This window comes from Bos indicus, chromosome 22 (genome assembly GCF_029378745.1).
Source record: "Bos indicus isolate NIAB-ARS_2022 breed Sahiwal x Tharparkar chromosome 22, NIAB-ARS_B.indTharparkar_mat_pri_1.0, whole genome shotgun sequence".
NCBI lineage: Eukaryota > Metazoa > Chordata > Mammalia > Artiodactyla > Bovidae > Bos > Bos indicus.
The window spans coordinates 15,628,960-15,652,216 of NC_091781.1; positions in this window are offsets into that span (position 1 = coordinate 15,628,960).

Sequence of the window (23,257 nt, forward strand, 5' to 3'; positions counted from 1 at the left end):
TAAACAGGGTGACAATATACAGCCTTGACGAACTCCTTTTCCTATTTGGAACCAGTCTGTTGTTCCATGTCCAGTTCTAACTGTTGCTTCCTGACCTGCATACAAATTTCTCAAGAGGCAGATCAGGTGGTCTGGTATTCCCATCTCTTTCAGAATTTTCTACAGTTTATTGTGATCCACACAGTCAAAGGCTTTGGCATAGTCAATAAAGCAGAAATAGATGTTTTTATGGAACTCTCTTGCTTTTTCTATGATCCAGCAGATGTTGGCAATTTGATCTCTGGTTCCTCTGCCTTTTCTAAAAGCAGCTTGGACAACAGGAAGTTCACAGTTCACATATTGCTGAAGCCTGGCTTGGAGAATTTTGAGCATTACTTTACAAACAGCTGTGAAAAGAAGAGAAGCAAAAAGCAAAGGAGAAAAGGAAAGATATAAACATTTGAATGCAGAGTTCCAAAGAATAGCAAGAAGAGATAAGAAAGCCTTCTTCAGCGATCAATGCAAAGAAATAGAGGAAAACAACAGAATGGGAAAGACTAGGGATCTCTTCAAGAAAATCAGAGATACCAAAGGAACATTTCATGCAAAGATGGGCTCGATAAAGCACAGAAATGGTATGGACCTAACAGAAGCAGAAGATATTAAGAAGAGATGGCAAGAATACACAGAAGAACTGTACAAAAAAGATCTTCACGACCCAGATAATCACGATGGTGTGATCACTGACCTAGAGCCAGACATCCTGAAATGTGAAGTCAAGTGGGCCTTAGAAAGCATCACTATGAACAAAGCTAGTGGAGGTGATGGAATTCCAGTTGAGCTATTCCAAACCCTGAAAGATGATGCTGTGAAAGTGCTGCACTCAATATGCCAGCAAATTTGGAAAACTCAGCAGTGGCCACAGGACTGGAAAAGGTCAGTTTTCATTCCAATCCCAAAGAAAGGCCATGCCAAAGAATGCTCAAACTACCACACAATTGCACTCATCTCACACGCTAGTAAAGGTTGGGTCATAAACAGGTTTAATCCTGAGATTAGTTAGTACTGCTACTAAGATGTGACTCACTTGGAGTCTCCACACAAAGACCCGAGAATCTGAGACATTCTTTATAAAAGCGGATCTGAAAGCTGTTTTGCTTACAGCTCCCTGGTTTTTCTTTCCATAGCTTTGTGGGTCTTCAATTCTCTTTTTACGTGATTTAACAATCAGCAACAGATGCAGGGGATCCCTGTACATTTTTCTGGAGCTATTTATTTAAGCAGAATCTCTCTGCCCAGTGCCATGTCTTGAATTTCCAGCTCCTTCATCTTTTCTGAATGGCAACCCCTGTCTCTTCAACTGAGAAAGAACGCTGCTCTGCTTGGATTCCCTTCTCTGCAGAAAGCACCTCCAGACAGAAAGCCAGGGTGATAAGAGGCTCATTTTGTTTGATCTTTTTCTCAGAGATGAGTGTTGCCTAATGTCTGAAAACTGTTGCCTTGAATATTTTGTTCAGTTTCATAGTTCTTAACAGTGAGAAGATAAGTCTGATCCCAGTTACTTCATCATGGCCAGAAATAGAACTTCGTAATATCTTTTTAACACCCATATCAATTAACATTAAACTGGCTACACAGTTTAAAATTTTGAATTAAAAAAAAAAATGAACCAAACATCGATCTACTGAATTATTACTCATAAAAATTGCATGCATATGTACCTTCGTGACATGGTGCTAGGCCCCAGGGAAGGTGGCAGTTTATGGAACAGTCTATTCCTAAGAATTCCGTCTCATTAAAATGCACGATAGATTAAAATATATTCATGAGAAGCACAAAATAAGATTAACTGTGCATACAAGTGTGGTTTTAAATGCATTTAAAACAAGTCACACTTTCACAGGCATTTAAATAAGTCTGATGGGGTCCCGTAAGAGGTGAGAGAAGGGAATGGAAACAAGTCATGTCGGTAGCAGAGGCGGAAACGGAGTCAAGAATTTTTACTCATTTTCATAGATTGTCATCTAGGGGATCTGGGAAAAACTAATCTGGAAAAATCAGTCTACTGTATTAAATGTTTTTTCACAGACTCTGTCAGGGCGTAGCTTTATCTGTTCTGAGAGAACTGCCATGAATACAGCATTCACAAAGAAAATCTGTTTACATATTCCTGGAATGTTTGGAAAGTTTTTAGTTTTTGCTTTGTCTGGAAGTGAACGCACACTATGCGAGTTTTTCAAAAGCTTTCAAAACCTCTTCTTTAAAAAAAAAAATATTAGGGTATAGCCAATTAACAATGTGATAGTTTCAGGTGGACAGCAAAGCGACTCAGCCATACTTACACATGTATCCTTTCTCCCCAAACTCCCCTCCCATCCAGGCTGCCACATAACATTGACCAGAGTTCCCCGTGCTATATAGTAGGCCTTGGTTGGTTATCCATTTTAAATATAGCAGTGTGTACATGTTGATCCCCAGTTCCCTAACTATCCCTTCCCTGGGTAACCATAACTTCATTCTCTGAGTCTGTGAGTTTTATTTTTTAACTAAGTTCATTTGTATCATTTTGTTTTAGATTTCTCATATAAGGGATATCGTAGGATATTTCCCTTTCTATATCTGACTTCACTCAGTATGACAATCTCTAGGCCCATCCATGTTGCTGCAACTGGCATTATTTCATTCTTTTTAATGGCTGAGTAATATTCCATTGCATACAGGTACTATATCTTTATCCATTCCTGTGTTGATGGACAGTTAGGTTACTTCCCTTAGTTGGTTACTGTAAACAGTGCTGTAACGAATACTGAGGTGTCGAAATCTCTTTTCTATTGAAAGCAATTGCTTGTGAATTTTTCCTTCTCTGAAACCCCAAATCACCTGGCCCAATGACATCTCCATTCTTAACTCTCCATACTCTTCCCTCTACTACCATCTACAGCTGGCCTCAGGGCCTTTGCCCATGTCTGGAAATCTCCTCCTCTCCTGACCACCCCTACTTTGCTTGAATACCTCCTTGTCATCTTTTATGTTTCAACCTAACTGCCTCAACGAGGCCTTCAACCATCATCTGCTTTAATAACGCTATCCCTTTAATTCTCCCCATGAGATCTTGTTCTTTTCCTTCAGAGAATGAGTGCTGGTTTGTTCCCCCGGGCTGTTTGTTCTCAGATCCATCCCCCCATCCTTCCTCTGACCCCACTCTTACCTCTAGGGGACTGACTCCTGTGAGTTGTACTTCCTAGACTTCCCTGCTTCCTGACTTCTGCAGAGGCTCAGCCTTTGGGAGGTACTGATGGATGTCCGAAGGCAGGAGGAGAGGGCAAGGTTGGATTTTCTCCCTTCTCTCTTGGCATTGATTTCTCTATACGCACAACGATTGAAGTTTCCCTGTGTCTTCCATTAATACTAGGCATCTACTCATTCTATGGTCCCGGTCCTCCTTGGGCAGCTCCTGTCTCGGTTCCCCTCTCCCAAATGGCCCCAGGTTCTGGACTCTGACAACACCCCCCGCCACCTTCCCTCTGACCCTTTGTTGAACGGCTTCGTGCTGCTAATAATCTTTGGGTTCCTTCTCTGTCCTAGATTTCTCAGCATTTCCATCACTCACGTGAGTAACAAATCCCCTGCATTCAGCTCTCTCTGATCTGTATACACTGAGTGGCTTCTCTCTCCCTTGTTGGACTCTGACTGATAAAGCATGCATCTCAAATTGTAGATACAAATGTATTGACTGCTGTGTTTTTGTTTTGTTTAGTTTCTTTGTGTTGGGTCTTAGTTGCAACACGTGGTATCTTTTTTTGGTTTTTCAGTTGCAGCCTGCGGGATCTAGATCCCTGATCAGGGATGGAACCCAGGCTCCCTGCATTGGGAGCATGGAGTCTTAGCCACCGGACCACCAGGCAAGTCCCTCCACTGCTGTGTGTTTTTAATCTACTATCTGAATCCCTCCCCCTCCCCCTCCACATACTCTATGAAAAAAAGAACAATGTCTATTATCTTCACTACAGGATCTCTAACACCCAGAACAGTGCTTGGTTTTGGGTGCTTGTCCAGTTAATATTTGTAGAATAAATGCTTAAAAGGGAAGGTGGCAGTGATGAGATCAAACATACCATCAACCCCAGGTGACCCAAGAATTTTCTTACCTTGGCTCAGGTCCTATAGATTGTCGAAAGCAAATCATAGTGAGCCATCCCTCATGGTTATGCAAAGAGAAAGTTTTACTGTGGGGAAACCAGAATGATGAGCCTTGCTGCTATTATTGTTTTTGCTTTTTCTTTTCTTTTTTCAAATTCCACTTTAGTGGAGAGAAAACTTTCTCATTTCCCATTTCAGCTCACTGAATTATTCATCAAAAATGTTCCGCTGGTATTTCCTCCTCTGTTAGAGTTTGGCAGTTCCAGAAACACTCTGCCCTGGAGTTGCAATCAGAGCAATTAGCAGCCCCTTACGGGACCCAGCCTGTTCATGCCCTCAGCTTCCCAGCTTGGGTGGTGTGGAAGGAGAACCAGCCCTGCCTGGAGTCGGATAGGTTTTCCTGTAGGGGTGGGGCTGGCCTGAACTTGAAACCCGATTGAACCCCTGCAGGCTCCCCACTCTCCTTTGTTGGTACCAGCAGGTCAAGTAACCATCCTGCTAAGAGCTTAGGAGTTCTGCTAACACCTCCCCTTGTCTGACGAGCTGATTCCTTTGTGCCTCAGGTTCTCTGGCTCTAGAACGGGAAAGGCAACCCTTGCCTCATGGTGTTGTTGGGGCAGTATGGGGTCCACTTTGGCCCTGAGCAGTGTCCACCACTGGGATTCCAGTGGTGTCTGCCAATTGGTAGAAGGTTTCTCCAGGAGTCAATTTGCCTGGAAGGATGATTTCTCTCCAGTCGGCATTCCTATTTCATTACAAGCTTTTCATATTACATGACTTCCATCCCGGCTATCTCTCATCTGCATAAATCCACCCTTGTGGATTCACATCTGTGTCCTGGTCAGAGTGGTGAAAAATGAAAGAGCTGTACAATAGCTCTTTGCACAAAACAGGAGATGGCATGCTTCCCACCATCATAAATCTCTTTGGGGGTCCTGTGTGGTACTGTCAGCAAGAGGACACCTAGGCGCCGGCATGAAGCTATGGTTCAGTGATGCTGGGCCCCACACTTCTCCTTTGCCCTGGTGGCTCTGCCTGCAAGAGACGCCGGTTAGACCCCTGGGTCGTGAAGATCCCCTGGAGAAGGGAATGGCAACACGCTCCAGTATTCTTGCCTGGAGAATGCCATGGACAGAGGAGCCTGGGGGGGCTACAGTCCACAGGGTTGCAAACAGTCAGAGGGGCCTGAGCAACTAACACTTTCCCTACTTTTTGTCTCCTTTGCCACAAACTTGCAAGCCACCGTTCTACTTTGCCAGCATCCCTGATAGGCTCTGCCACCAGGGGGCACTGGAGAGGCTGCAAGGTTGTAGAAAGAGGATGCTTGTCCCTGTTTTCTGCTCCCATGAGAAGCGCCTCACAATCCTGCTTCTTCTCAGCACCAGCAGCTGTTTCCCAAAGCAGCCTCTAAATCCACACTGCAGTTTTCCCATTTTCCAAATTTAGCTGCGTTGCTCACTACCAGGCCAGAGACACTGCACAAGCTGTCTTGCCCTCTCAGAGTCCTGGTCTCAGCCCCAGGGGCAGGCAGCCTTTGAGCTCAGGACACCCACTGGCTGCTCCTCCACCTCCTCCCAAGATACCGGGGTCCCAGCTCCACCAGGTACCTCCTCCAAACTCCTAAATGTTTTAATAATTCCAATCTCTTGCCATGGTACCCCCAGCCAGAGGGGAGATAGCTGCTTCTTGCGCTTGCTACCCCTCACTACCTTCTTAATGTTATGGTGAACAATTCTTCCATACAATGTTATATGTAAGTTACAGCTCAGTAAAACTGGAGGAAAATGAAGATTCCCATTAAGTCATTAAAAATTTTTCTTCATAGTAAATTCTCTCTGTTCAAATACCTGGTGCTTCCTGACTCCTCACAGGACCCTAACTGATCCCGAAATGGGAAGCAGGGCAAGCAGTGCACAGCCCATGAGGATGTGGGTCAGGGTGGGAGAGCAGTGGCAGACCACCGGTCAGCTCTGGGTGAGCCACGACCAAGATGCCCTCTGGGGACCACAGAAGCACGTGTGCAGGGAGTCTGGGTCTTGAAAGCACAACAGGAACCTGGGAGCCACAGGCTTAGAGGCATACTTGGCCAAAGGGGCTTGGTAGCCAGGAAGCCCTCCCCGCCACAGTCTATCTGAGCAAGCGGGGGAGCAAATGAATGAGTCCTCAATGGGCTGGCCTGTGGAGAGAGGAAGAGATGCCTTTTCTAAGGGTGCTCTGGTTGGACCTGTCTCCCCATGACCCTCAAGATGTCCTGTCTGCTTCCAGTCTCAGGGTTTGACAGAGTACATGGTCTAGGTGGCCCACTGTGGACCAAGCACAGGCTCATGACTTCTTCAAGGTCAAGCTTAGGTGCTGCTGCATTCATGGGGCTCCCATTATATGTATATAACACCTCATGAGCATCTCTCTCGTCTTTGCACTTATAGCAGGATGGTCAGCACTACTTGTGGGGCCTGGGGAAAAGGTCCTGGGGGAACAGAACTGTTCTCTGTGCACACTCAGTGAGGTGTCAGTGTGAAAAGAAACCCAGTAGTGACTAGCTGTCTACCTGCCTATTATCTGCCTACCTATCTATCTAAAGTATTGGTTCCTCGTAGGTGTTTGATAAGTAATAACTGAGTGAGTGAACGGATGAATGAATGGACATCGCCCCTAAGACTGAGAGACAGGCAGTCTGGAGCAGGGCCACCTGTCGCTGCTTCCCTCTTGTGCTCTTGATGCCCAGGGATACATGTGATGGTCACTTATCCTGGGTGAGTTTATGGCCAAGGAAATGAGGTAAGGTGGAGAGGAGGGACACCTAGAACACAGAAGTGGCCCAGAGACGTGAATCCTAAGCTGCTGGCCCGCCCTGCCTCCACCTCCGCGTGCCTGTGACAGGTGTCTGCAATCTGGCCTTGGAGAAGCCTCTCCCACCTCAGGCCACCCTCCCCTGGCCTCCCAGCCTCTCTCCTTCCCTGCCACTGCCCGGCCCGCACCCCTACGACTCTGCCTGCAGCCCCACATCACATTAGCAGCTGGCTGTTGCTGTCAGAGTCTCCAGGAAGATCAGCTATCTGGAAAAGTGCGTGCGAATTACTAAATCAATAAGCACTGCTAACCTCTCCGTACACTGCCTCTCTGCAGACATCACTGCAGCCCTGCATTGTCTTGAATGAATATGAAGGAAGCAGAATAAGCTTACTGGGCATAACTCACAGGCCCAGGGAGGGGGCAGCCACACTCCCCTGCGATTCCACGGATAAGCGCTACCCCACCTCCACTTTTGTTCTTGGCATTGTGTTTTAGCACTGACAGAGCTAAGTTGTAAGAAAGCACAGGTCTTGCCATGTGCTCAGCCTTTGAAACCTCAGCCCAAGCCAGAGGTCACCTTAAAAGGCCCGCCTCACAATCCATGTCATGTCTTTCCCTTACCAGTTCAGGGAAGGGCAGAAACTTTCATTTGTTTAGGGCAGAAAGTTTTGTCTGCTCATCCAAAACCATTTTAAAGAAGAAGAAAACTATTTATAAAATGAACATTCAAAATTAAAAGAGGCTATTCTTTGGGTTTTTTTTTTTTTTTTTTTGGTTGCACCAAGCAGCATGTTGTATCTTAGTTTTTTTTTGGTGTTTCACCAAGCAGCATGTTGTATCTTAGTTCCCCGATCAGGGACTGAACCTGTGCCCCCTGCATTGGAAGCAGGGAGTCTTAACCACTGGACTGCCAGAGAATCCCCCTATTCTTTCTGTTTAAGCTTTTATTGGAGTATATTTGCTTTTCAATGTTGTGTTATTTTCTGCTGTACAGCAAAGTGAATCAGCTATACTATACATATATTCCCTCTGTTTTGAATTTCCCTTCCTTTAAGGGCAGACTGTTCTGATGATTAATAATGACAGCTAGAACTTGCATTGCACTGATTGCTTATTTCAGATAGAGTGTGGTTTAAATCCTCTACATATGTTAATTCACTTGTTAATTCAACTATTCTATGAAGTGGTGATTATTATTATTGTTGTTGTTATCCCCATTTTGCAGATGATGAAACAGAGGCATAGATATGTTAAATAACCAGCCTATGGTCACACAGCTAGAAAGTAGAAGAGCCAGGACTTTACTCCAGGGCCTCTGCTATAATAAGTCAGTTCAAATCTAACACATATTTGTAGCAGAAAGACTTAGAGCTATGTGTTTTCTCCTCCCTCTCCACACCTCAAGAAGGTAACCGAGTGCTCTGTGTTTCCTCTCCTGCGCCTTTTCCAGTGCAGATGAGAGAAACTGCTCAGGGACACCCATTCCTTCTGCTCCTTGGGTGAGGCTGCATTATTCTGGAGACATGACATGAAAGCTTCCTTCCTGCTTCCCTCTGTGACTGCTTAGACTGGGAAAACAAAAGGTGGAGGAGGGGTGTCCTGCGTGAGGATTCTCATGAGTCCATGAGTTTGGTCCTGCTTCCAGCACCTGGTCTCTCTACCAGAGGGCCAGCTGCCTCACCATCCAGCTTAGCCACTGCGTAGGGACAGGCAGGAGTGTCCCCTGGGCTGGCCCTTGGCCAGGGGCTGACAGGCAGTGGGGTTAAGGGGGTCCCTTCCCAGCCCTCCTACTTCTACTGGACTTCCTTCCCTTCCTAGTCTCATTTCCCCCTCCCCCCGTGGAGTTCCCGGAAGCACTTGCTAATACAGAGCATCCACTCGGATCCCCATCTCTCCCTCTGCTTCCGGGAACCCTGCCTAAGATACCACCTTCTGGGCTAATGCGCCAGAGAGGAAATGCTTCTTCTGAGTGTGGTAGTGCTTGGAGCTTGGAGGAAGGGCAGTCAGGGCAGGGCGGGAGGGGAGCAGGCACCCCCCTCCTCTCTTCTCCTGCACCCTGGTCTCCTGCTGGTGCTGCCCATTGGCAGGAGTGGGCTTCTGCCACATTCTAGTGCCCAGAGCACCTCACACGGCCTGCCCAGATTCAAGGGGTGGGGAAGGAGACTCCAGTGAGAGGGGTGAAGTTGGGCCACTTGTATAATGCACTGTCCCATCCATGCAGAGTACCCCCAGAAAGGCCTTCTGTTCTCTGGATGTCATCCTTGGGACCAGCATGGGGCCTGCCACCAGGAAGTAGCCAGCACACAGTAGGACCCCACACACAACTCTGAAAAAAGGAGTAAGAGGCCAAGCCTCTGAGCCCTTTCCTCCATCACTGGTCTCAGTGCTGGGCTTCTCAGCCTCTGCAGAGCAGGCGTAAACCAAGGGCTCAAGGTGCCACATCCCGCCCCAGACAGGCCTGCTGAACTGAGGGAGGTTTGACTGGCTGATAACAGAGCTGACCCTAGAGCCCTGGGAGGAAACGCAGAGAAGGCAGAGAATCCTTACTCCGGGATGGCCGGTTCTATGCGCAAGGCATCTGATCCACCCCACTATCCTGACTCAGGGTCCCTCCCTGCTATCCGGAGTGTCTCAGGTTAGATTTTGCAGACACCACCTCTCCTGGTGATGCCGTTACTAAGCTTTCATGTCTGCAGAAGTGCTCTTCCAAGAGATTTTTGTTGTTGGGTGGGGCTTTTTCTTAAGGTATTTTTTGTCCCTGTCAGTTCATCTAGAGAGTTGTTGACAAGACTTTATAAGAATAAAATTGTTTCAGAAAGAAGGAGGAGGAGAATGAGAAAGAGAGAGGGAGAGGGAATGAGGAAGGAAGGGAGGGAGAGGGGTAGGGTCCTAAACTGCTGGATCTTCAAGGCTTGAAGAAACTGTTCCAATTCTTTTTTTTTTTTTTTCTTTTTGCAAAGGAATAACTGAGGCCCACAGTGAAAGAAAGTGAAAGTGTTAGTCACTCAGGTGTGTCTGACTCTGTGGGACTCCATGGACTGTAGCCCACCAGGCTCCTCTGTCCATGGAATTCTCCAGACAAGAATACTGGAGTGGGTAGCTATTTCCTTCTCCAGGGCATCTTCTTGACCCAGGGCTTGAACCTGGGTCTCCTGTATTGCAGGTGGATTCTTTACCATCTAAGCCACCAGGAAAGCCCCAATAGAAACACACACACACACACACACACACACAAAACTGGTTAGTTTTTCCTCGGTCAGCTAGTGACACAGCTATGGGGACACAGGAGGCAGCCTGATGCCTGCGATGGACTGATCGGGGGCAGGGGAGAGTCACGTGACCCTCAAGTGCATCCTTCCCTCTGGAGTTTTTTGCAGGTGAAGGCATGCGATGAGGTCTCCACATTCCTGTCCCCTCTCCCCAGTAACCAGGTCAGGGTCCGCAGTCCCGCCGTAAGCATGCAGTGAAAACCTTACTCCCTCTCTGCCTGCCTCCCTAGTTTACACAGGTCCCCCATCACCCAGCAGGGCCCACCCCATGGCCCAGAGCCTGAGGTCCACCGGCTCTCTGAGAAAATAAAGAAATAAGGTTAAGAACAAAGAGCTCTCAAGTTTCAGCCAAGGTGTGGTCTGGAGTGGGAGCTGTCTTCTGCCAGGAGGTAATGGCTGTAAATCAGACCACACTGGATGGAAATTCTGCTGCGTTTTGAAGTCCATTTGGTCTTATTGCTTGTTCAGCTTCTTAATGCATTAATGATAAAACATCAGGGTGAATATGTATTCCAAAAAAAAATTGCATTTAATCAATACTGCACTTACTCCATTTGGCTATGCTGAAGTGGTAAACAGGACTTAGGCGGACTCCAGGGCACAAAGCGCTTCACCATCTCAAGGTCTTTCCCAGCACAGGGAGGATCTGAGGGGCGGCAACTCCCAGGAAGGAAGCAGCCAGCCCGGAGGCACTGTGGCCAGATAGCTGGAAACACAGACAGGCCTTCCAGGGAGAACCAGCCGCCAGGGCCAGTGCTGAAAAAGGCCAGGTCCTGCCTCAGTTGCATGCCCTCTGCCCCCTCAGCTGCATGCCCTTCCCTCTCTTCCTGCAACTCTCCCGCCTATGAAATGGGGTTACGGCATTAGCATCACTCCCCCAGTGCAGGTGTTAACAACATCTCTGGGATGAGAGAGGTGCTTGATAAATACAGGTGTCATTGTAAGAAGCAAGCAGGTTAATAGGTGTTCAGGGCTCCTGTGGCGCTGGCTGTGGGAAATGCTCCATGAATGTTAGTTATTGTTTACATTGGCGCCCGCTCCACCCTACGCCCACCTCTTGGGATCCCAAAGCATCGTCTTCAGCAGGAGCTACTTGCCTGGTTTCAATAAGGGCTTCGAGTCCAAGTCTAAGCTCCTTATTTTATAGAGAAGGAAATGAAAGTCCAGAGAGGCTAAGTGAGTTGCCCAAAGTCACACAGCTGGCAAGAGACAGAGTTTACTCTTGTCATCCCTGAACTCTGACTTCTGACTGTGCCTGACTTAAGTGATCTGGAATGGCAAAGAGGAGGGATCTCCATGAATCCTATAAGTATTTATTCAACACCGATATAGAGAAGGGGCTGAGCTCTCTGGGGGGAAAGAAGCTCATAAGCAGGAACCCACTTTGCCTGTCCCACTCAGCTAAACCAGGGCCCTTCAATAAAGGAGACCCACCTGCCTTGGGAGGCAGACTAGAGACCCCTTGTAGTGTTTCTCAAGCATTTCTTCAGCAAATGCTTACTGAGTGACCTCCTGTCAGCCACCAGGCCACTGCACCGTGTTCCCGAGGGGCATACTTTCCCTCAAGCAGCTTATCAAAGGATTCCTTCCAAACACGTGCTGCTCAGGGTCTCTGCTCTGAGAAAATCCCGCTAATACAATTCACCCCTTCCTGTTCCACCTCTGAGAGCCTGACTCCCCAGTGCTGCCATCATCTGCCCCTTTACCCGGCTTCACCCCCGGGCAGCAGCTCCCTGGGATATAAACAAAAACGCATGAAACAATGGCACTTTGATCGAGCAGGCTGTTCTTGGGTCAGTACTATGTATTCTGGAAAATTCAGTGAAGTCAGCAGGCCTAGGGTATGCCGATTACCAAAGTAGCCACTTGATAGCTGCTCACTAAAGCTAAAACCTCTTTGCCCACAACGGTGGCCAACGACTGGACCCACGTCCCCTCGGAGCCAGGCTTGCCCTGTTTCCTGCTTCTTCCTCAGGGAATGTCCTGTGTTACCTTTGTTCTTTTCTTCGGAACAGCCCCCAGCCAATCCACCTCCAACCAAGAGGCTTCTGTCTCCATTCTCAGTGCCGTTGACGGTGGGGGGACAGCAGTGTCACAGATCAAGTGCCCCCAGATCCTGGGCACCAGAGGCGGGTGGGTGGGTGACCATTCAGACTAGTGGGCATTCCACACCCAGGTCTGCTGTGTCCACTATACCGGCCACTGCCCCACGTGCCTGCCAAGACCTGTCTCCTTGCCTGACTCACGAGGTGGACCGTGGGGCCCAGCCACCCCAGAGCTGGTCACAAGACCAGGGTGGATTTTTTATTTTATGTTGGAGTATAGTTGGTTTACAATGTTGTGTTAGTTTCTGCTGCACAGCAAAGTGATTCGGTTATACATATACGATGATGTTGTTCAGTTGCTAAGTCGTGTCCCAATCTTTTGTAACCAAATGGACTGTTGCCCTCCAGGCTCCTCTGTCCATGGGACTTTCCAGGCAAGAATACTGGAGTGGGTTGCCATTTACCTTTCCAGGAGATTCTTCCTGATCCAGGGATTGAACCTGCGTCTCCTCAATTAGCAGGCAGATTCTTTACCACTGAGCCACCTGGGAAGCCCATACATATATGTATATATTCTTTTTCAGATTCTTTTCCATTATAGTTTATTGCAAGATATTAAATATAGTTCCCTGTGCTAGACTGTAGGACCTTGTTGTTTATCTATTCCATAAATAGTAGTGTGTATCTGGGCTTCCCAGATGGCACCAGTGGTAAAGAACTCTCCTGTCAGTGCAGGAGACATGAGAGACACGGGTTCGATCCCTGAGTCAGGAAGATCCCCTGTGGCAGGGCACGGCAACCCACTCCAGTATTCTTGCCTGGAGAATCCCATGGACAGAGGAGCCTGGCGGGCTGCAGTCCAGGGGGTCACAGAGAGTCGGACCCGACTGAAGCAGCTCAGCAAGCACACATGCACGGGTGTATCTGTTAATCCCAACTCCTAATTTATTCTTTCCTCTTTGGTAACTAGAAGTTTGTTTTCTATGGGCCAGGACACAGTTTGAACTGCCCACAGGCCTCGTGATGAAGCAGTGCTCAGCATCTGGGTGCTGCCCTCAGGACTCGGCAGAGCTCTCCTCCTGGGCACACCGTCCCTCTCACAAGGGGGACACACAGCTCAGTGTAGGGCTGAACGTTGCTCATGCTGAAAGGGCCCAGCTCAGGGCGGCCAAATCCATTTGCGGAGGAGGGGCTGTCAGAGTCCCTATTTGTCTTCTCGCTGCCCTGCAGCATCCTGCATTAAAGTCTCGGCAGCCTTCCAGCAGAGTTTTGCTTTTAACTTTATTATAGTGGTTGGGCAACTTGGGAAATCTGAATTCCACTGACACATTTACAATCATCTTGCCTGTCAGCCCGTGGAAAAAACCCATCTCATAGATACAGGGTCCTCCTGAGCTATGGGCTTCTTGAAAGATAAAGACTCCACCCTGTTGGATGAGAAAGGGGAGGGTCAGTGGGCGAAATGGTTCTGACGATGAGCACCTACCCTGGAGCTCCTCCTCCCCTTGGCTTTTCACTGAGAGAGCCACTGTCCTTAGCACAGTCCTTTGCGTTTGCTTTTTGGGACACTTGGTTCCTTCGGTCACCACCATCAGGTTCCCAGTGGTCACCAGCATTTTTTTCACAGGGCTTTCCAAGGGCTGCAAAAAGTGTCCCAAGGACTGGGCATGGGGGAGCGGGCGGCTGTTGGCTACACAAGGGAAAAAAAAAAAAGTTTATTTGAAATTAAAATTAAATAGCTACAAAATTTTACATTTTGTTGGCAAGTCAACCACCACTTAACTCATGTGGGATTGGCACATGTGAAGGCCATCTGTGTGAGGTGTGGACAGGTTGTGTGCAGCCTGGGAAGAGACCCTAAGAAAGTCAGGAGGCTGTATTACACTGTCTGCAGGGGAAACGGCTTCCCACGCGGTGTAGTGGTAAAGAGTCCTCCTGCCAATGCAGGAGATGCTAAGGATGCAGGTTCAATCGCTGTATCGGGAAGATTTCCTGGAGGAAGAAATGGCAACCCACTCCAGTATTCTTGCCTGGAGAATTCCATGGACAGAGGAGCCTGGCGGGCTGCAGTCCATGGGATCACAAAGAGTCAGACATGACTGAGCAGGCACGCATTGTTTAGGAAACAGACCCCGGCCATTCAATTGAAGTGAGAAGATGGATGGGGGCAGCAAAAGGGGCTAGTCACAAAGGCTGGAAAGTCCGCTGCCAAGGACACTGGAGAGCGTGAGGCAACCCAGGGTATAAATGCAGCTGGAAGGCAGCCCCACCCCTTGGAACAGAGGGGTAGAGGGAGGAAAGGATGTTCCCAGACTGGGGTCCAGGAGCCACCTGCCAGGACCAGGGAACACAGCGGGAGGGCCAAATGCGGGCAGGGCTGGAGCAGTGAAGGAACTACAGCCGTCACCCAAAGAAGGGAGGGGAGGTGGGAGCATACCCTGGCTGTCCCCTCCAGTCTTTGCCCAGGGCCTCCCTTCCCATTAGTACATCTCATCAGGAAGCTCATAAGAGCTCCTGGGACACTTATTTGTAGCACTCATCCCCCTGCCCAGTCCAGAGAAGAATAGGCGGGACAGGGATTGGAGAACAAAGAGGCAAATGGCCCTGACCACTGTTTAAGAGGGACTTTGGGACCTCCCTGGCGGTCCAGTGGTTAACACAAGGGGCGGTGCAGGTTCCATCCCTGGTTGGAGAAACTAAGATCCCACATGCTGCACAGCACAGCCAAAGGTTAAAAGAAAAAGAGGGGGGGCATCAATAAATAGATGCATCCTGTCAGAGAGTGATGGATGTCATGGGGGACTCGGATGCTGATCATAGAGAGAAAAAGAACTGTTAGTGTTAGCTGAACTTGGATCTTGAGGGCTCAGTGTAGGGAAGCCTTTTGAGAGGAGGTGGGCTGCCTTAGGCAGCAGAGAAGGGTGGTTTCGTGCCCAGGGTGTGCTGCTGGGCCGAGTGGTTTGGCTGATCTTGGCTGGGCTCAGCTGCATCTGGATGAATCAGACTGAATTCAAGGCTTCAGGCTGGGGTCAGAGCCCATCCACAGGTCTTCATACTGAGGTTCAAGCTGAAAATCAAAGGCTTTATGAACAAGCCTGCCTGGTGGCAGAGTGTGGATGTTGCAAGAAGACTGGCAGAAACACACCACAGCACCTGCAGCCTCAGGTCAGCACGGCACTTTCCCTTCCATCCTCACCTTATCAGCCAGGGCAAGTCACATGGCCAAGGCTAGAGTCAAGGGTAGAAAATCTGTCCATGGAAGAGTCATGTCAAGGGAAGGAAGGAAGGAGGAAGGAGAAATTTCAGGGCAAATAACACAACCTGCCTCAGATAATGAGAATCTTTTCAGAGTGAGGTGATAGTATATAGCATGGTAAAGACACAAAACTGATATGGGTTTGAGTTCCAACTCTGCTACATCTTGGCAAATGACCCTGGGCAACCTCTCCGGGCTTCAGTTTCCTCATCCAGAAAATGGAAACAGTAATGTGCAGACCCTCCAGTGTGGGTGTGAGAGTGAGTGGGGAAGGCAGACGTGAAGTGCTGGCATCTAGTAAGTCCCTGATAGGTGCTGGCTGGGATGCTGTTGGAAAGAATCTATTGAAAATTATGCCTTCTGGGGACAAGGCATGCAGCAAGATGAGGGGAGGGACATTTCAGGGAAATAATTTGAGAATCTCTGCATGGGAGGTGCATGCAGAAAGGAAGCTGCTCAGTAACTGAGTCATCCACTGAGCTCTGGAAACATAAAGCCTGCAGGCTGGCGCTGTTCTCCACTGCAGAGCTGGCAGCTGGTTGGAGAAGGGATGGCAGTAGGCGGGGAAGGGGGAGAGGGCGATTTCCTCTCCCATTCACTCACCCGCAGCCCGGTGCACGCAGAGGTGCGATTCCTGGATCAGCCTCAGCTGTCTGGGAGAAATGCTGGTTCCCAGGAACTGCCACCCTGCAATTTGAGAATGTAAATATATGCATTTGCTTCATCTCTTCTTTTAAAGAAAGACACAAACCCCTCCCCAAATGCATGGTTCTACATCAGTTTTTATTCCTGTGCCTCCCCAGATTAAGCCCTTGGCTGTTGAAAGGGGGGAAATAAATAATACGGAGACCAACAAAACCAAACTAGCAGATCACAAGTCCCGGTGGTCGTGAGATGCCCTCTGCCAGGTGGCAGGGGAGTGGGTGTGGGTCTGTCCATGGCACAGTGCTTGGGGGACAATCAGATTGCCTGAATGCAAATTCCCTCTCTTTGCTTCCCAGATATGTGACTCTGAGTAAAGGAGCCCTGATGATTCAGAATCCACATCAGCTAAAAGCAGTGGTGATAGTTCTTAACACGGGTTCTTGCGAGATTCACATGAAATACCCTAGCTCTTGAAGCACTTGCCGGGCTGTAACTACACACATTGCTTTTCTTTGTGAATATCCAACACGGTTGATAAGTACTCCATTAGCCAAGGTCAAGCATAGTTTTTATAAAGATTTTCTAAATTAATTAAGTTTTGGCTGTGCTGGGTCTTCGTCGCTGTGCGAGGCCTTTCTCTAGTTGCAGCGGCGGGGGCTACTCTTTGTTGCGGGGCACGGGCTTCTCACTATGGCGACTTCTCTCGGTGTGGACCACGGCTCCAGGGCGCATGGGCTTTAGTAGTTGTGGTGCACGGGCTTCGTTGCTCGTGGCAGGTGGGATCTTCCTGACCCAGAGATAGCACCCGTGTCCCCTGCATTGGTAGGTGGGTTATTAACCACTGCACCACCAGGGAATTTCCAAAGCCAAGAATTTTATTCCCACGTGGAAACAGTGTTTGCTTTAAGGGGGTGCAGGGATGGATGGGAGGTGCATGGAGCAAAACACCCCTGCAGGCCAAACTCAGCTAGGTGGCACCTGTCTGCTGACCTGCAGCTCTGGGGGCTCAGCACTTGGATTAGTTGATATATCTATCTTAGTTTGGGATCTCCCAGAGTCAACCCTGAGATGAGGATTCATATAGAAGCAACTGATTAGGGAATGATTTATTAGCTAGTGTTTTTTCCTAGAAAAACTAGTAGGGGAGTGGGAAAGTGGGACCAAGAAGCAGGGGTGTGACCCTAAGCCTGGGGGTAGTTTGGCTCAGTCCCACTGGGGACCGTGCACATCATATTTCAGAGATCTCCACTGGGGTCAAAGGAACTGGGAGGGTTCATCAATCATTGGTCAGGGATGGCCCCAAGAGGGTACAAATTCCCAGGCATTTCCAGCTGTCCACACCCGCAGAAAGAGTGGGTTTCAGCAGCCTGCAGGGTGTCTTCAGGTGCTGGCTGTTGGAGAAAAGGCAGGAGGGGTCCCAATGCACACAGACATGGAAAGGGGACCCAAGGGTTTGGGGATAGCATGTAACAGCAGCTGGTATAACACCCAAAGGTGACTGGGTGCTGGGAACTGGCTCATGTGAAGCAAAGTCCCAATAGATGGCCACGTCTCCAGGGAGAAGCAGAAGCAGCAGGCACTCCCAGTATTCATGTCCAAGGATCAGCCCGTGTTCCCCAGGGAGGAACACCTGCCTTGAAAACTGACTGCAGGCTGAGGATGTGCTCAGCTGGAGGGTGGGCTGGACTTTATGACGGCTGAGTCCTGGCACTTCGGTGGTGATAAGAAAAGGGTGCAGGGTGTGCGTGGGTCAGGATCCCACCTTGCCCTGATGGGACTGGACGCTAACACTTCTGGTTTTGCAGCAACAGTATAGGGTCATAAGAGGCATTTTGCATTTGGAAGTCAGAAGGAGCCAGGTTCGAATCCTGACTCTTTCCTGTACCAGCTGTGTAACCTAAGGCAAAGTAACTGGCCTGTCTGAGCCTCATCTCCTAAGATCTGGCTGAAATGACTGTCCTCCCAGTCTTTGTGGGGGTGGTTTCAAAACCAGCATCCCAGGTCACTTCCTTCCAGAGCCAAGGGATTACTGCTTGATCTGAGGGGACGTACTCAGAAAAGAGTAGTGCTTATAGCCTGTGTCTTCCTCACGTCTGTGTGTTAGTTGCTCAGTCGTGTCTGACTCTTTGCAACCCCATGGACTGTAGCCCTTCAGGCTCCTCTGTCCATGGGATTCTCCAGGCAAGAATATTAGAGTGGGTTGCCATGCCCTTCTCCAGCGGATCTTTCTGACCCAGGGATTGAACCCTGATCTCCTGCATTGCAGGTGGATTCTTTGCCACCAAGGAAGCCCTCCTCATGTCTGTGCTTAGTCAGTCAGTTGTGTACGACTCTTTGCAGCCCCATGGACTAGACTGCCAGGCTCCTCTGTCCATGGAGATTCTCCAGGCAAGAATACTGGAGCGGGTGGCCATTTCCTCCTCCAGGGGATCTTCTCAATCCTGGGATCGAACCCAGGTCTCCTGCATAGCAGGCAGATTCTTTACTGTCTCAGCCACCAGGGAAGCCCTCACGTCTAGCCTCCCTGGTTTTGAGGCTCACCTTCTCCTTCATCTCAATCCACTCCTAAATGAGTCCTCCTTGAAGCCTATCCCCTGCTGCCCCAGGCCAGGCCGCTGCCTCCTGTCCTCACCCCCTCCCCCATGCACCCATCAGCCCTTTGCCTGCATTCCCCCAAATGCCACCAACAGGATGTTCCTGCATGCCAGGGAATTTTATTCAAGGCTCAGGACCGATGCGGGGATCATGACGGAACACAGCACAGGAAACAACTTTCATGTGGTCCTGGAGATCCTGGACTTTAAAGTTGTCAGTTCTCCCCCAGCTCGGCAGCTTTCACTGGCCCCTCCATCTCCCCAGGACTCTGTCCCTCAGCACTGCTAATTCCCTCTGCTTCGAGATTCCACCCCCACCCCTTCCCAGAGCACACCCCCACCTCCCACCACACTGGGCCTCCACAGCGGGCAAGTCTCAGGGCCTGTGACCCCATTGTACCCCTCCCACCCCCCCGAGACATTGTCTTAACCCCTTTCCTCCTGGTCTGGGCCCTGGAGCCGCAGTTTTCTCAGTCATAAATAAACAAAAACACCTCCCCTAATTTTTTATTTTCTTTCTTTCACAAAAATACAGCACACCCAAGAGGCTAAGAGGGACCTTTTCCCAAGAAGTCTGGCTGAAATGTCAGCTTGTTTGTAACAAGAGCATCCTTTCCCATCCTCTGATCACTGCCACCACTCCCACCTGCCTCTGAGGTCCCCGCTTCCCCAGCTCCTGAAGCTCGCCCCACCGTAGACACACACACACACACACACACACACACACACATCCTGACTCTTTTTCCTCCAGCTCTTGAATTCCTCCAATCAAATCAAGTCTGGGCTGGAGCCCTCCTGCCTCTTTAAGGTGACTTGGCATTTCTCTGGGTGGATCCATTTTGCTGGCTTTATGGCTTAACTGGCAGAAGGACGGCTTATTTCCTGATTTCTGAATTCTCCCAGACACATCTCTGTGACCTCTCCCAGCTCCCCCGCACGGGGTGGTGGGGGGGCGGGGGGTGAGGCGAGCTGCAGAGTTTATCCACAGTCATCGGCACCCATGCCCCCGCTCCCGCTGCCCTCATGTTTTGACAGGCTGCCCCTAGGCTTTACCCCATCACCTGCCAGGCTCTGGGATATTTTAAGGTATTTTTATTACAGTAAGAATGCATGTTCATTGCAGAAGAAAAATAGAAAATATAGATAAGCAAATACAAAAATTAATCTTAATCCACCAGAATTAGAAATAGTCTCTGCTAACGTTTTGATGGGTATTCTCCCAGGTTTTGTTTCCCATGAATATACATGCATATTTTGAGGACTCTCGGTTGCATGTGACAGAAACTCAAACCCGGTGGTAGGGCTCAATATTTTCTGCCCCGCCCCGACCCCCAACCCCCATTCATGTGTTGAAATTCTAACTCCTTGTATCTCAGGAGTAAGGTATTTGGAGACGAGGCCTTTGTAGAAGTCTTTAAGGTTAAAAGAGGTCCTTGGAGTGGGCCCTCATCCAATATGGCTGATGTCCCTTAAAGAAGAGATTAGGACCCAGACAACCACAGCAGGAAGCCAGGGAGGAAGCCTTAGGAGAAACTAACCCTGACACCGAGATATCAGACTTTCAGCCTCTGGAACTGGGAGAAAGTATAGTTCTGCTGTTTCAACCCCCAGCCTGGGGCTGTTTGTTAGGGAGGCCCTTGCGAACTTGTGCACCCCTTGGACTAGCTGCAGCCCCAAGGGGGGTTTTTTTGGTGGGTCATACAACCGGAGGAGTGAAGCTGGGGTGCAGGTGGGCCGCATGGGAGGATGGGGATCCAGGATCTGAAAACCACTGGGAACAGGGAAGGAAGCAGGCCTTTCCCTGCTCCTCCCTGGCTCTGCTCCCAGAGTCAGCTCCCTGCACCTGGCAGGAAGCAGCTCCCCGGTCTCCAGTGTATAGCTTCACCCCCAAGGAGGGACAGGTGTTTGGTCTCACTGCTAGATTGCAAGTCCTAGGGACAGGTTTTAATTTGTTTTATTTTGGCTATGAGGATTGTGGGATCTCAGTTCCCCAACCAGGGATTGAACCCAGGCCCTCAGCAGTGAAACCTCAAGTCCTAACCACTGGACCACCAGGGAGTCCCCCTAGGGATAGGTTTGATTGGCCTGGCTTTGGTCATAGCCCACTCCAAGGCCATTCAAAGTTGTACAGGGCAGCAGCGCCACCTTGTCAGCACTTCCACGCCACATTCTGGTCCTGCTGGTTGAACTCTACTTGCACATATCATTCAGGTCATGTTGCCGAGGAACCCAGCTGAGACTAGGGTGAGGCAAGCAAGGTCAAATTTACAGGGTACCAAAAAAGTGTGTAAGCACAGAATATAATCTACTCAGGCACTATTAAAAGAAAATCAAATCAGCAAAGTATGGGCCACAGGCTGTCTGCCTGTTTTACTGAGTACAGTTTTCTTAGGACACGACACTGTGGGTTCAGCCATCATGCAGTACTTTGCTGCAGTCACAACAGAGTCTGCCAAAGACAGAATGAACTTCCCCGAGACTCCCCTGACTTTGGGGCTGTATTAGTCAGGATTCTGCAGGGGAACAGAGTGAATGGGTTGCATATATATGTAGGGAGAGAGAAAGAGATTTTAAGGGACTGGCTTATACCATTGTGAAGACTTGGCAAGTTCAACATCCACAGTGGAAGCTGTAGGCTGGAGGCCTAGGAAGGAGTTCTAGTCCAAAGATGGCTGCTGGCAGAATTCCTTTTTCTCCCAGGGAACTCAGTCTTTTCCTGTTAAGGCCTTCAACTGATTGGATGTGGCCCACCCACATTCTGAAGGGTTATCTGCTTTACTCACAGTCTACTGATTTGAATGTTAATCTCATTTACATCTCAAATAATGTTTGATCAGATATCTGAGTATCATGGCCTAACCGAATTGACACCAATTAACCATCTCAGATGCCTTCTATTATTATGGAATTCATGATTAGCACTTTATTTTCTCCAGGAACATATTCTTTTTCTCCACAAGGAAAGAGAGTCCTACATTTGAAAGAAAAGGCTATGTTTTATGTTTCTTTGCATGCTCATATGTTTGTTATTTGGGGGGGGGTGTGTGTGTGCACACATGTACATGCTAAGTTGCTCAGTCATGTTCAACTCTGTGCAACCCTATGGACGATAGCCCACCAGGCTCCTCTTCCCCTGGAATTTTCCCAGCAAGAATACTGGAGTGGGTTGCTATTTCTTCCTCCAAGGAATCTTCACAACCCAGGGATCAGACCCACGTCTCCTGCAGCTCCTACATTGCAGGCAAATTCTTTACCACTGAGCCAGCAAAGAGCAGCTTGTTATTTGATGGATAACTATTAATTTGGCTAGTTTTTTTTGGGGGGGGGGCCTCAAAAAAGTTTTTTGTTCAAAAATTTGTACGGCCTTAGGAAGAAATAGATTACTTTTCAAAATCTGAGTACAAAGTTTGTACTTGATACCAAAGTACCAAAAATTTGTACCAAGTTTAGGCACAAATATCAGAAGAAGAGTCTTTTCAAGAATATTTTCTCTTCTTCTTCCAACTCATGCCTTAAAAGTACATCCAGCTTTTGGCCCTTGAGAGAACTCTGTATATGAGGAGTCCAAAGCCCTGGCAGTCCCTATCCCTGGAATGTAGGAACTATTCCTCTTCCAGTTTCTTTCTCAAATCCTTAATCCTAATAATAATGAAAATGATTTATCAGATTAAGACACAAATTAATCCTGTCTGAACAACTTGATGTTATCATGTTTAATTTCAAATTTAATTATTTTGGTATTTAATTACAAAACAGCTAATTACCTTATTGTAATTATGTGTCTTTTTCAAGTAGAAAGAGGCCAGAAATCCCTGATAATGGGCCACCCTTAGGCAGAGCCATTTTCTACTTTATCTCCAACACGTATCAGCCCTGCTTATCCATTTTCCTGCTTCTTAAGCACATCCTATTTGTGCCTGGTCTCTTCTTTATGCTCCCAAACCCAAATATCCAAAGCCACGTCTTGCTGCTTGTGTTGATTGTTAGAGACAGGGCCTCCAAAGCCTTGTTCTTTGACAATACCAGCTTAAACAGCATTCCTCTGCCCACCTCCACCTTCTCGGGCCAGGAGCTTGTGTGTGATCCTTTTAAGATGGGGGTTGCTAACCTCAGTCTTTTTAGTGTCTCCCTGCCTGTGGGCACCAAACACCAGAATGGGGCGCTCATCATCCGGTGCAGGTGGACGCTGCTCCTGGCTCTGCTGCAGGGCTGCAGGGATTGCCAGCTTCATCCTTTGGAATGAAGGGTCCTGGGGGAGGTGCCAGCATGGCTGCTGTGGTGGGGGTGGGGGGTTCTCTGGGGCCTCGGGGCACTGGCTATTTGTCCATTGGCACAGAAGAACAGCAACATTTTTCACAACTGAGACAACTCTCCCAGTGCATCTGGGCTCAGCCCCATCCCTGCCCACAGGATCAGGCAGGTTAGAATATGCCTGAAACAGATGGAGGGGCTCACAGGTGGTGGGGGTGGGGGTGGGGATGGGCCTGGAGAGCCACACCCTGCATCCAGGAAACAGCCTGGTGATGGCCAGGATGG